This window comes from Haemaphysalis longicornis, unplaced genomic scaffold, assembly GCF_048455015.1.
Source record: "Haemaphysalis longicornis isolate Haplotype H1 unplaced genomic scaffold, Haemaphysalis longicornis Haplotype H1 scaffold_1, whole genome shotgun sequence".
Classification (NCBI taxonomy): Eukaryota; Metazoa; Arthropoda; class Arachnida; order Ixodida; family Ixodidae; genus Haemaphysalis; species Haemaphysalis longicornis.
The window spans coordinates 285463282-285475125 of record NW_027526203.1 but is presented as its reverse complement, the minus strand read 5'-3'; the positions used below and the strand labels follow the sequence as shown (position 1 = coordinate 285475125).

Sequence of the window (11844 nt, the reverse complement as noted above, 5' to 3'; positions counted from 1 at the left end):
CTTACCCCTTTCACGTGTGAGTCTCCAGTTTCAGCAATTTCTGCAACGCTAAAGTAAAAACAACATGACCCCACTCCCACTCCCTACCTCCCGCTGCGGTTGCGGTCTCCCGAATTTTTATATTGCTAGGTTCCCAGGTCTGTAAGTAGAAAACTAAGAAAGCAAAACTGCATACACCAGTCAATTTATTTGATGCTAGGCCTAGGGGAAGGGTTCGGATCGGGGTTGAGAGATGGGATGCTGGCAAGCCCACACCATGTGCTAGGTAGTATTAGTAGAGGGGCAGAAGTGACAGTTGAGGGGGTATTGGGGTAGAGGAGATAAGGTGTAGGATGGGTGTGTTGTAATAGGTGCTTCTAGTCAACGCCAGGTGAACGCTTCCTTGTTGGTTCGTCGAGGGTGGGGCGGAGGCAAGGTAAGGCAGAGACCGCGATAATGGTAAAGGATGTCGTGGTAGCTTGATGGAACAATGGGAGGTTGGGGAGACTGGGCCATGGGTCCCAACCCTGAAGGACGCGGACAGTGACATGAGCCGCCTCATTTCTCTGGAGGAACGAGTGGCCAGAGGTCCAGATGATGTAGAGGTCGAGTAGGGGGTTGATTGATGTACCGTAAGGCAGGAAGTGAGATGTGTCCATGTTGAATACTGTGACAGGCTTGATGGGAATCTGTGACACTTGTAATGTATTCGGAACCAGTGGTAGCGGTGAGGGCTATGGCCGTTTCTTTGGCAGTGGTGGGGGAGGTGAGGAGTGTGCCTTCGACTTGACAACCGTTAGAGCATATTGAGTGTGGCTTGAGGGGTAGGGGGCTGCGTCCGTATAGCGAGTACCTGAGTGAAAGTAGAATTTGGATTCAAGATGTTTAACCCCGGAGAGTCTTCTGCCTTTGTTATATTCTGGGTGCATATTATTGGGAATTTTGGATGCACAATGTGAGACTGCATTGATGACGGAATGCATTGAGGGGCTTGTGAAGCAGGTGGGGTCGGCTAACCGAGGGTCTGGAGGTCGTGACAGCCGGTGGTGGTAAGGAGGAAGTTGGCTGTTGTGTTGAGCTTCCATGAGTTCGTCGAGGGTGTCCTGAATTCCGAGCTGAAGAAACTGAGAAGTATAGGTTTGAATGGGGAAGGCAAATGCAGTTTCTTAAGCTTTTTGACTGAGTACATCGAGTTGCTCTTGTTCTTTGGTTTTCAGGGCTATGTGTGGGGTGGAATATGTGACGTGGCTAATTGAAAGTGCTTAAATTAGTTGGATTGTGTCGTTTTTGAGGCCTCGGCGTTGGTTAGTGATGCAGCGGATGGGATGGGTGGATTGGGCGGCAGTGGCTTGTAGCTTGGGAAGGACTGCGGCGCCAGAGCCGTCTTGATGGAATTGCACTCCAAGTATACAAAGAGTGATCACTTCAGGAATCGATGTAGAGTCGATTGTTGGTGTACCTAGGGTTGGGTATAAAAACCGGAGGTCACCCACGGGTACAATGAGGAGTGCTGACTTGCTAGGGCCACACCTGAGGCCTCGAAGCAAAGATGGTGCTGACGGCTTGTTGGAGTGTATCTTGTTGTGTGCCTGCCAGAAGAGCCAGCAGTGGCCCGAATGTTTAGATCATCCGCATATAGGGCATGGTTGAGGCCAGGAATGATTTGAAGGAGAGGTGGGAGCTTGAGGAGAGCGATATTAAAGAAAAGGGGTGAGATAACTGACAATTTTGGTGTTCCTTTGGAAAATGTGTTAAACGTGTCGTAGCAGTGGTCCGATACTAAGGTTGGTAGTGCGGTCGGTAAGAAATAAGTTTTTTTTTTTTTTTGACACCAGGTGATGCTGCAGTTTTATCGGTAACTGGTCTGTGTAGTTGTTATGTCTGCTGGGGCAAATTCTATTAACCATTATTATTATTCCGCCTCCTGTGCTTCGTAAGAGCTAATAAAACTTGTAGTAAAACTCAGGCGATTTTGTTTACTTGACCCGTTGGCCTAGTGGTTAGGAATCGTCCTTTGGAACCCACGGGGCTCGATCCCAGTGCTAAAAAGTTTACTTCGCCTGTTTTCCGTCAAACAAGGTAAGCCGCTTTAGAACTCAACAAAGCAAAGAAACGATCGCGGAAGCGTGACTAGCAACTGCGATGTTTAAACACACGTGATGTGTACCCAGAGAAAAACGTACAAAGGTAAACTTCTTACAAAGCTGCACTAAAGTGCACGTGCGCATACAAAAATTTCAAAATGGGTTGTTACTACTGAAGGCTTGCCTAAAATAGCGTTGTTCTACTTTTGGTTGCGTGCATGACCTTAAAATTTGAATTAACCGCCATTCTGCCGCAGACGTAAACATGCGCCGGCAGCCAGGTACCCGCTGTGAAATATTTCGAGGTAACATTTTGCATTCTTGCAAAATGAAGAGACGCTGCCATAGCCACTTTGCGGGAGCACTGTTCTTTTTCTTTCTTCCTTTTCCTTTTCCGCTTTTTGACGAGTCCTGTGCCGGCCACGTCACGGGAAAATCGGATGCAATCGGGTTCCATAAACGATCCCTTTCATCCTGCAGCCGCATCACTCTCGCAGTCGGGAGGTGCGAAAAAGAAACCTGCGAGGTCGCTGAAACCGCGCCTGATAATTCGTGCAAACGCAGGCAGAATGCACGCTGTGCGTAGTGAGCGCTAACGATACGGAAACGTGGCACACGTAGCGCACACGCGTACGTGTGAGCGCGCTTGCTTTGGCTGTAGAAAAGGACGTATTCCTCAGGTGCGTGCTCTAACCTCTCTGCGACTTGTTATGCTGTCTCATGCGCAAAGCATTGCAAATTATTGTAAGGTCGCGCTCAGTGGGTTCAACGTAAAAGAGCATGAATGCAGAACTGTAAACCGGGAGGGGAGGGGGGATGAAATGTCAGCCCTGTCGGTGGCGCGGCATTCACGATCTCAAAAGCGTTTTCTTGCAGCGACGTCGCGACGTATTGTACGCGGATAAACAGACTAACTGGCTAGTGTTAAATCTAATCGTGATAACAATATGTTTCCGTAGGACGATTCGCTAAGCAGTGGTAAGCACTCACCTCGCTCGCATTTATCAATGCTGGGCAGCACGACAACGCTGTTTCACCGCAGTGCAAGTGCGTAATGCAGTGAAGCAACAGTCGGGGGAGGATATTTTCGGTGCCTGTGGCGAGCTTCGTTCATGAAGGAAAGCGTCGCGAAAATGCGATAAGACAATAGCCGAAAATGGTATTCAATGTATGGACGCAGAAACGGTCGCTAAGCTGCGTGTGTAGTGTAGCGTCGAGAAATATGCGGCGCATTTTTTTAAATAAAAAGGGGCTTTATATTTTTAATTTAAAGTGAGCTATCCTCTACAATGGCGTTCCGCTACTGATCACGACATCCTGGGTTGCATTCCCGGCCGCAACGGCGTTTTTATTTATTTTTTTTGCTCAAGCAAGAAACAAGAACACCCGTGTGTACGAGATTTCGGCGTGCCTTAATTGAAGCCTGCAGGCATCGGCGCGTTCGAATCTCATAAAAAAAAGAGAGCTAGAATATGTCAATAATTTACATTATCGACTTCTCAATACCTGTAATATATCAAATTGAAAATACCTTGGATCCCTTCGTGTTGCTTCAGAGAGGGGCATTTTCACCGGAAGCCTAATTTTGGGATGGAAAAAACTGCTTGCGCGCGCTTTTTAAAGCATCGGGGCGCGGCGGCCGCGATCGTGGGGTTTTTTGAGGGGCCGGGTATCGCTTCCCGCCTGCTTGCCTTCGCAGCTCCCTGCTGTACTTTCACTCTCTGCAACCGCGCGCGATATTGGAAATATAAATTTCGTAAAAAGTGGAGTACTAGCTCCAACTCATCCTTCGTCACAGAGCATGATGTATGCCAGCCTCTGGATCCAAGCGAAAACTTCTTCCGCTTTAACTTTTTTTTTTTTTTTTTCCGGGGCTTGTGGGGAGCCCTTCGTGACTTCCCATTTTGGCATCAGACTGGTTTATAGCGACAAGAACAATGTTTTCTCAGCAATGCATGCGTGATGTTAGTGAAGCCCACTCTTCAGGCGACCGATGTCTAGCACAGACAATTCCCACTTCGGAGTTTCTGGAAGTCTTTGTTTGTGTGTTTGGGTATAGTCCGAGAAGCACCATTATTCCCGAAAACACGGTTGCCCCACCCCTCCCCGAAAACCCACTTTAATTTTGGCTCGTTAGGGAAAACATTCACGGGCACTAATCACATTGATAGATACCCCCCACAAGCAAATGCGTGGGGCGCCGGAACGAACACCAGACAATTAGGACGTGTCCCGTCAGATAGGCATTTCTGGCCACCCTCATTCACTCGGTATTTAATCATAAAATTCACATACGGGCAACCGTCCGGGCGCGAGAATGACTTTGAGTGTTTAGCCAAGTGCTATTGATTTACCGAATAATACATTTATTCATGATTGTGCAATTCCTAGTGATGGGGCAAGTGGATTTCAGGGTAGAGCACTGCACGGGCCCGGGCCGGCCCGAAAGCCCGGGCCCGACCCGGCCCGCGGGCCGGGCCGGGCCGCCCGAAGTCGATTATCGGCGGGCCCGGGCCGGGCCCGGGCTCAGTGCCGCGGGCCCGGGGTGGGCTCGGGCTCAGTGCCGCGGGCCCGGGCCGGGCTCGGGCTCGACGCCACGGGCCCGGGCCGGGCTCGGGCTTGAATTCTTAGGCCCGGCCGTTAATAGTTCCGACGTGAAGTGTAGAAAATAGCATAAAATTGAATATTCTGAGTATACTTTTAAGCGCTTCTTGGTGTTAGTTGTACACATTGTTTTAAAAACGTGTTTTGCTAGGGCTGATAGTCAGTATACTGTAACTTTAATGACATTTCATGTACTGCATCAAGATTTTATATTTTGGTGTATAACATATCAAAGATACGGTTACAAGGAATGCCCTAGCGGGGAAGGAATTAATTAAGCCACTTCGGAGCTGTGCACCTATGTCTACGTACGTGTATTTTAAATGTAGAACCAATCTAAATGCGGCTGGCGTGGCTGGAAATCAAACTCGCGTGCTAGAGAAGCGCCACCGCTTAACAACCACTCCAGGGAAAATATTTCAATGCACGCACATATTCGTGGATTCAAATGGAGAGCAAAAAATTTCATTAACACCAACTTGTGACCGAAAAAACCACATGAAGTTGCCAAGAGTCTGGTCATCAAAGGTTATGGTGTCTCTCGTGTAAGAATACGAGCTATTATTACGCCCATGTGGCGTGAACTGCAGATGGGGTGAGCTAAACTACGTGTACTTTTAAACCCTTATTTTTTGCGTTACAATTCAGGGCTTGCTTGTACGGATTAGATGCTCCGTCTGATTTCCCACTACGAAGACACTCGACCAAATATAATAAACAAATTTTCTTCAACGTCTAAGACCAGGCCTGGCCACACACATGCGGGCCCTCCCTAGGCTCAGAAAAAAAAGACCGTGCCCGGGCTGGGCGTGGGCTTGAGATGACGGGCCCGGGCCGGGCTTGGGATTGAGACGACGGGCCCGGACCGGGCCTGGGCTGGAGATGACGGGCCCGGGCCGGGCCCGGGCTAGGCTCACTTATGAATTCCCGGGCCCGGGCCGGGCCCGGGCTCGGTGTTACGGGCCCGGGTCGGGCTCGGGCTTCACAAAGCGGGCTTGGGCCGGGCTCGGGCCTTAAAATCAGGCCCGTGCAGTGCTCTATTTCAGGGTGGGGTGACAGTTCGTGATACAGGAATGGAAGGAAATGCTTCCGGGGTTTTCTCAGACAAAGCGGGCACTCGAGCAGTCTGCTGGTCGATCTCAAAGGTGCCGCTAAAATGTTTACCCATCGGCCGTAATAATTCACGGCTGTCCTTAAGCGAAGGCTCCCCCCCCCCCCCCGTCCTCAATTCCCCGTCCTCGAAGGCTCATAACAACACGTGGCAGAACATATTGCACGAAAACGTTTTTAAAGCCTATTTCTTCGGTGACCGTTCGCTTGGCAACATTGGTCGAACTTTGAGTGGCTCCATCCTTCACGCATTTTTCTCATAACCTGTAATCGTCCACTGGGTGGGAGTTTGTAATAATAATAATAATAATAATAATAATAATAATAATAATAATAATAATAATAATAATAATAATAATAATAATAATAATAATAACAACAACAGAGTTTTAGCACTCCGTATGCTCCGTGTTGCACCTGGTTACCGTGTTGACCGGGACCCGTCTGGGCACGTGCGCATTCGTCGCTGTGGGGTGGATTAGTTGCGGGCCAGCCCTCGCCATGCCCGTGCATTCGTCACGGTGGGGTGCGCCCTGCTACAGTGAACTAGAATACTTTCTAGTTCACTGTAGCCCTGCTTTCGCAGGCGCAGTCGGGTCCCAGTAAACACGGTAACTACGTAAACGACGGGACAGACGGACTGCTAAAACTCTAATAAATAGTTGTGGTGGTTGTTGTTATGATTTGGTACCCGTTACTGTGCCGTGCGATAAGACCCGACTGAGAGCTTTGCAAAGCTTATAAAAGTTGTTCAAAACAGCAGGTTTTTCCTTGATGTTTCTTATTTGCCGGACGTTTTCACGCGGAGAAACGATGTCGAAGAAAATGCGGATAATAAAAAGAAAGCAACGACGCTTATCGAGTCGTTTAGTGAACAAGGAATAAACACGAAAAAAAAAAAAAAAAACAGCAACACCGGGTTTACTATTTTGAGCGTTGCATAACATACAGCTTTTAAATTCTGCAACGTGGGTCAGCAAGGCGAGTTCTGAGATTCGCCCTTCATGCACGCAGGGACATCTTTACAGGAGCCATAAGACAGTGCGCGGTCGCAATCGCGCGACGCTAACAGGTGACGGAAAACGCGCTTAGGGCCTGTTTGGTTCGGCCGCGTTCTGAGGGCTTTCGGAGCATCGCTGCAGCAGCGTGAGATTTTCCCATGCGTTGGTCTGTGGAAATAGCCGTACATTATACAATTACGCGCAGCATCCGAAAGACGAGCGTGCGTGGGAGACAATGGGAAACTGATCCCGCTCGTTACCTGTGCATGCGCTTGTGACGTCACAGCAGAAACGGGATCTTCGCATCGACGTGCCTGCGCCGGCCCCCGCTACCATTCTGGACGGAAGGACCGAGGTGAGTGCTGGTTTCTTGTGGACGTCCACTTCGCAGCGCATAGGGCGTGGCATTCCAGCATTGATCTCTGGTTTTGTAATCCGTGGCCGATACTCATACAGCTACCATTCCCGCGGCTTCTTTGATATACCTGGCGCAATATAATCGAGCCACATTTCCACCCGTTGTGCCGAAAGAGCTTATCCACTGCTCCGCTTCTGGCCACTTAGAGTCACCGTCAGGTACCAGATATGCGTGGTTCAATAGAACACACCCGATAGAACACAAGCGATATGCGTAAAACGCGGATAATTCATAGCGCATTCTTTCCCTGGTACCTTTTTTTAAAGACGATAGTCTTTCTTGGGCTACTTAAACCCGAAACGTTTGATCTGTCTGTCTGTCTGTCTGTCTGTCTGTCTGTCCGTCGATTCAACCTTCCGGCCAAAAGTGAAGTGAATACATTAACAAGAGGTTGATACAGGCAAAACGTTTCCAAACCACTAAGTCTGGACACACACTTCATACTCGTCGACATTTTTCAGCAAAAAGAAAGCGTTAGGCATATTTGAGGCAAAACATCAATACATAAATGGTATTCGCAGTGTTCTTTTAATCAAAAACACATGGCTGTATGATTTTTGCAATAAAAGATAAAAAAAAGACGCGCTGAGAATAATATTTTAACCAAAATATACAAAAAAATGGCTAGCGTTGGAGCCCGGAGCTCGTGGTGCGTTCCAAATACAACAGTAACGAAAGGTTCCAATAAGTGGCCCGCGAGCAGGGGAACCTAGGAAAATTGAATTGGCTTGAGCAAACCTCCACCGTGTTTGTCGTGGGCGGAGCGAGTCGGGAGGGGAAGAGCGCGAGAGGTGGGCGGGTGAGACTGCAGGGGCGTCAGATGACTATCGTCTTTCGACAACATTTGCAGCGAAGTGAGCAGAGACGCGGCCATTTTTTTTTTTTTTTTTTTGGTTCAGCTAACTGGCTCTCGTCCGAACGCTCTAAACCTACCTGTAAGATGGCTGAATGGGCCATACCACGCCTGTCACCTAAGTGCTGCTCGAAGGCTCTAGGGCCTTCACACTTTGGATATCAGACTTTCTACAGTAGAACCCCGCTCTTACGTTCCTTAGTGGTATACGTTTTCCCGGCTCCAACGTTGCTTTTGTCTAGTCCCGGAGCAGCTCGCATAGAGTCCCATGTATTAAAATCCTCACTGTTACGTCGTGGCTCAGAGTACGTTCCCGGATCGGTCGTCGCAATCTGACTCACCGAAGCCCTCTGGGCAACATGCGCGGACCGCCATTGCTACGTTTGACGAGCCTTGGCCAGGCTTGACTACGGAACTGACTGCATGAAGCCGCACGCGGGTGCGATTCGTCACCGGCCCTATTTTACTCTATGCTATCACCACCATCACCGCGCTTACAACGGAAGTCTCACTTCGGAATGCCGGAAGTGGTCTATCCCCCTATTCCTATGAACTCTTTCCTCCCTATCCCACCTCCCCTACACCAGCAGGTGTTCCGGTGTCCGCCCCTAGGCGAGACAATTTACGCCTGTTGGTGGACCTTCCTTTCTTTCTTTTGCGCAATAAATACATACATACATACATTTCCGTAAAGCACCACCGCAAGAATAGCACGCACTCTCGTCGTCTTCGTGCGCTTCAAGCTTTGAGAACACCGTTGAACTTGCCACCGCGAACTTTGTCGTGCCTTGATGGTGTCGCAAAAACGGGAGGCGCTCTCCCTTCAGGAAAAGCTTGACATACTGAACGCAGTGGACAAGCAGCCAGTGTGGAAGAGAGTCGACATCGCTAGGAACCTTGCATTGCCGCGCGTGGTGTTTTCGAGCGATCGCAAAAAGCGGCAATCCTACATTCTCGAGTGTTTTAAGGTTCGAAAGCCAAAGTTACAGAAATACATGGTTGCAAGTCAAAGCTACATTGTTTTCGTTCATTTTCCAAGGTATCCTCACTGCCGCGTTTTCCTGGTTGTTACGTTTTGTTTTCCCGGTCCGGTGAAAAACGTATGAACGGGGTTCCGCTATATATTGCTCCCTAAAAATTCCTTCCCAGCAGTGCATTTGTGCATACTAGTGAAGCAGACTCTAAAGGGGCTCATTGTATAGCGCCCCGTAGGAATGCATGACCACGCATGGCCTTTGGTCATCATGCTTCGAAAGAAGTCTTCGCACAATACACTTATGTGTAGTACCGAAGCCGACTGTAAGGGGGCTGGTCGTAAAGCGCTCTATGGAAATACAGGGGTTTTTACGGAAGTATTTGAGATAAGGCCCTAGGCCTTTATGCTCTGATATCAAACTCCTTATGCTGCCTCTTAAAAAGTGTCTCCCCAGCAATGCATTTGTGTACTGCAGTGAAGCAGGATCTAAAGAGGATAGGTGTGGTGTATAACTCTCTATAGGGACGCAGTCTTATGCAGGTAGTTAGTAAAAGGCCCTAGGGACTTCGTACCTTGGAATCACACGGCTTATGCGGCGCAAAAAAAAATTCTTCTGAACTATGCAAGCATAGTTCTGGTGAAGCCGACTTTAAAGGAGCCCGGAGTCTAGCAGATACGACTCCCAGTTGGGAGTTTCTGCAATTTTGTGTGCGCGTGTGTGTTCTGGTATACTCGCAAAAGCACCTGCCTTCCCCAAAACACGCTTCCCCGCAATGCCCTCTAATGTCCAGTGTCCCTCGAATGTCCAGTGTCCAGTGTCCCTCCAATGTCCCTCGAATTCGACGACACAAAAAAAATGTCTGCGCTAGCTTCGACATCATGGAATGTAGGCACGGCGTCTTGCATTGCGTGACGTCACCGAGCGCCGAACAAATATTTTGGTCAAACCGTACCTGGCCTTCTTATCTGCCAAATTTTCTTTATCTATTTTTAGGCCCTGGGACTTTCATATCTCCATATACCAATACATTTTGCGTTGCCTCTAAAGATGTCTTCCTAGCAGCACACTTGTGTATACTAGTGAAGCCGACTCAAATGGTCTCGGCATGGATGGATACATGGGGTTGTGGGGTCTTGTGGAGGTAAAAGGCAGTAAAGTGTTTATAGCTTGGTTTCAGTCTGCGTATATTGCGCATGAAAAAAAATTAGCAGTGGCTTAGCTCGACTCTGCCAGGATATACGTAGCGCGAGCTAAGGTTCAGCTGGTTATTCTTAGCTTTCCTGGTTGTCTAGGATTAGCTTGATTATCATGCTTACTGCTGCTTCAATGACACACACACGGTATGCGCGTTATGTGACATGTATATTTATCAAGCGGCCCGCCGCAGCGTCACCAATCGCCCCAGAGCTCAGCTGGTTCCACAGGCGCACGCCGGTGTTGCTGCGACGGACGAGCCATCGGTTCCACACCCGCCCACCGCTCCCATGATCATCAAGTGGACCGGGCCGCCACGTGCGGAACGGAGGTCGGCGAAAGCGCTGGGCGCGTGGGGTGTGTGAGAGACGCCGGGCAGCAAGCAACGTTCTGTGCGCCGTGTGACATCACTGCTCCTCGCGCATGCTCAGCACGGCTCTCCAGGAGCCACGCGAACTGCTCAACCTCGGCCAGTGCAGCTCACGCTACAAAATGTCTTCCTAGCAATGTATGTGTGTAGCAGTGCAGCCAAATTTAGGGGCGCTCGGTGTACAGCATTCGACGATTCCCACTTTCGAGTTTCTGCAATTCTCTTCTTTGTCTCGGAATTGCAACAGGTCGCTCTGGTGGATTCCCGAGAGCCGACTGTCTATACGTGTTCAGGGCTGTGGCAGGTGAAAGCAGATTATCCCGGGGAACCATTACTACGTCGTCATATAGCTACCCGCTTGCCCATGTTTCTGTCCGCCTGCTCGCAAGAAGCCGTGAGTTAAACTTGCTGGCACGAAGCGCGGTTGTCTTTTTTGAAGTTTTTATTGAAAACTTCAGCCGCTCAATCTAGTAACGTGAGTGTAGCATGTTTCTACTCCCTCGCGGTCGTGTATGGGTGGACTTGCATTTACGCTCCCCTGCAGTGGTGCGAGGTGAGGTTACGTCGAAAAGAATCCAATCCCCAGCACCCTAAGATGTTCGCTGATGCGTACATTCTTCCTCGCGCAGTGCCGAGAAAAGGTTGGGGGAACGACGTAGAATCAGAATGTTGGAATCTTGAGCCGCCATCTGCCAACGCCACTTCAAATATCGCTATTAAGTCAACCGCATCTTCTGTTCTCATAGGGAGATTGGGAGGGCCTCTAAAGCTGCCAACATGCCAAGTGCCGCGATGTCACCATAAACAACATGACAGCCGCGGGCACTTACAGCGACTGAACGAAAACTTGGCCCCATTCAGGGGTGGATTTGTGGGTGCGCTCTGGGGGTTAGAGGGAAAGGGGAAAGGAACACCACTGGTTTCCTAGAGAGTCGAGGTTCCTTGGATTAAATAGCGCCTGAAAACTGCCCACTAACATCTCTATTATCATGCGTGCAGCTGAACCAATCCTACCTTCAAGAACTACAAAAAAAGATGCTTGTTTCTGTAAACTATACTGTTACGGGATAGGACTATACTTCAATATTTTCGAACCTGCTCATTCGGTGCTCTCGAGGCTACTCTTTCAATTCAAAATCGAATGTGTTCCCTGAACTCATTCGATCACCGAGTGCTGTTCGCGACGAATTTCATCCGGTATCCTCGTGTAGCGCCCAACTAATGACATTAGAAGGTTATGTCATTCGCTTTAAA

At 49.2% G+C, this 11844-nt stretch overlaps 1 protein-coding gene across 2 annotated transcripts in view; it reads left to right on the top strand.

Moving 5' to 3' along the window:
• Nucleotides 1-2596: 2596 nt before the first annotated feature.
• LOC144147098 (putative aminopeptidase W07G4.4) overlaps nucleotides 2597-11844 on the top strand; it is a 74182-nt gene continuing 64934 nt past the window's right edge. The window contains exons 1-2 of one of the 2 annotated variants that reach the window (XM_077679168.1): nucleotides 2597-2743; nucleotides 7068-7133. The gene's annotated coding sequence lies outside the window, so the exon portion shown is untranslated. Of the gene's footprint in view, nucleotides 2744-7064; nucleotides 7134-11844 lie in introns of both variants that reach the window. The other variant, XM_077679176.1, reaches the window with a different exon arrangement.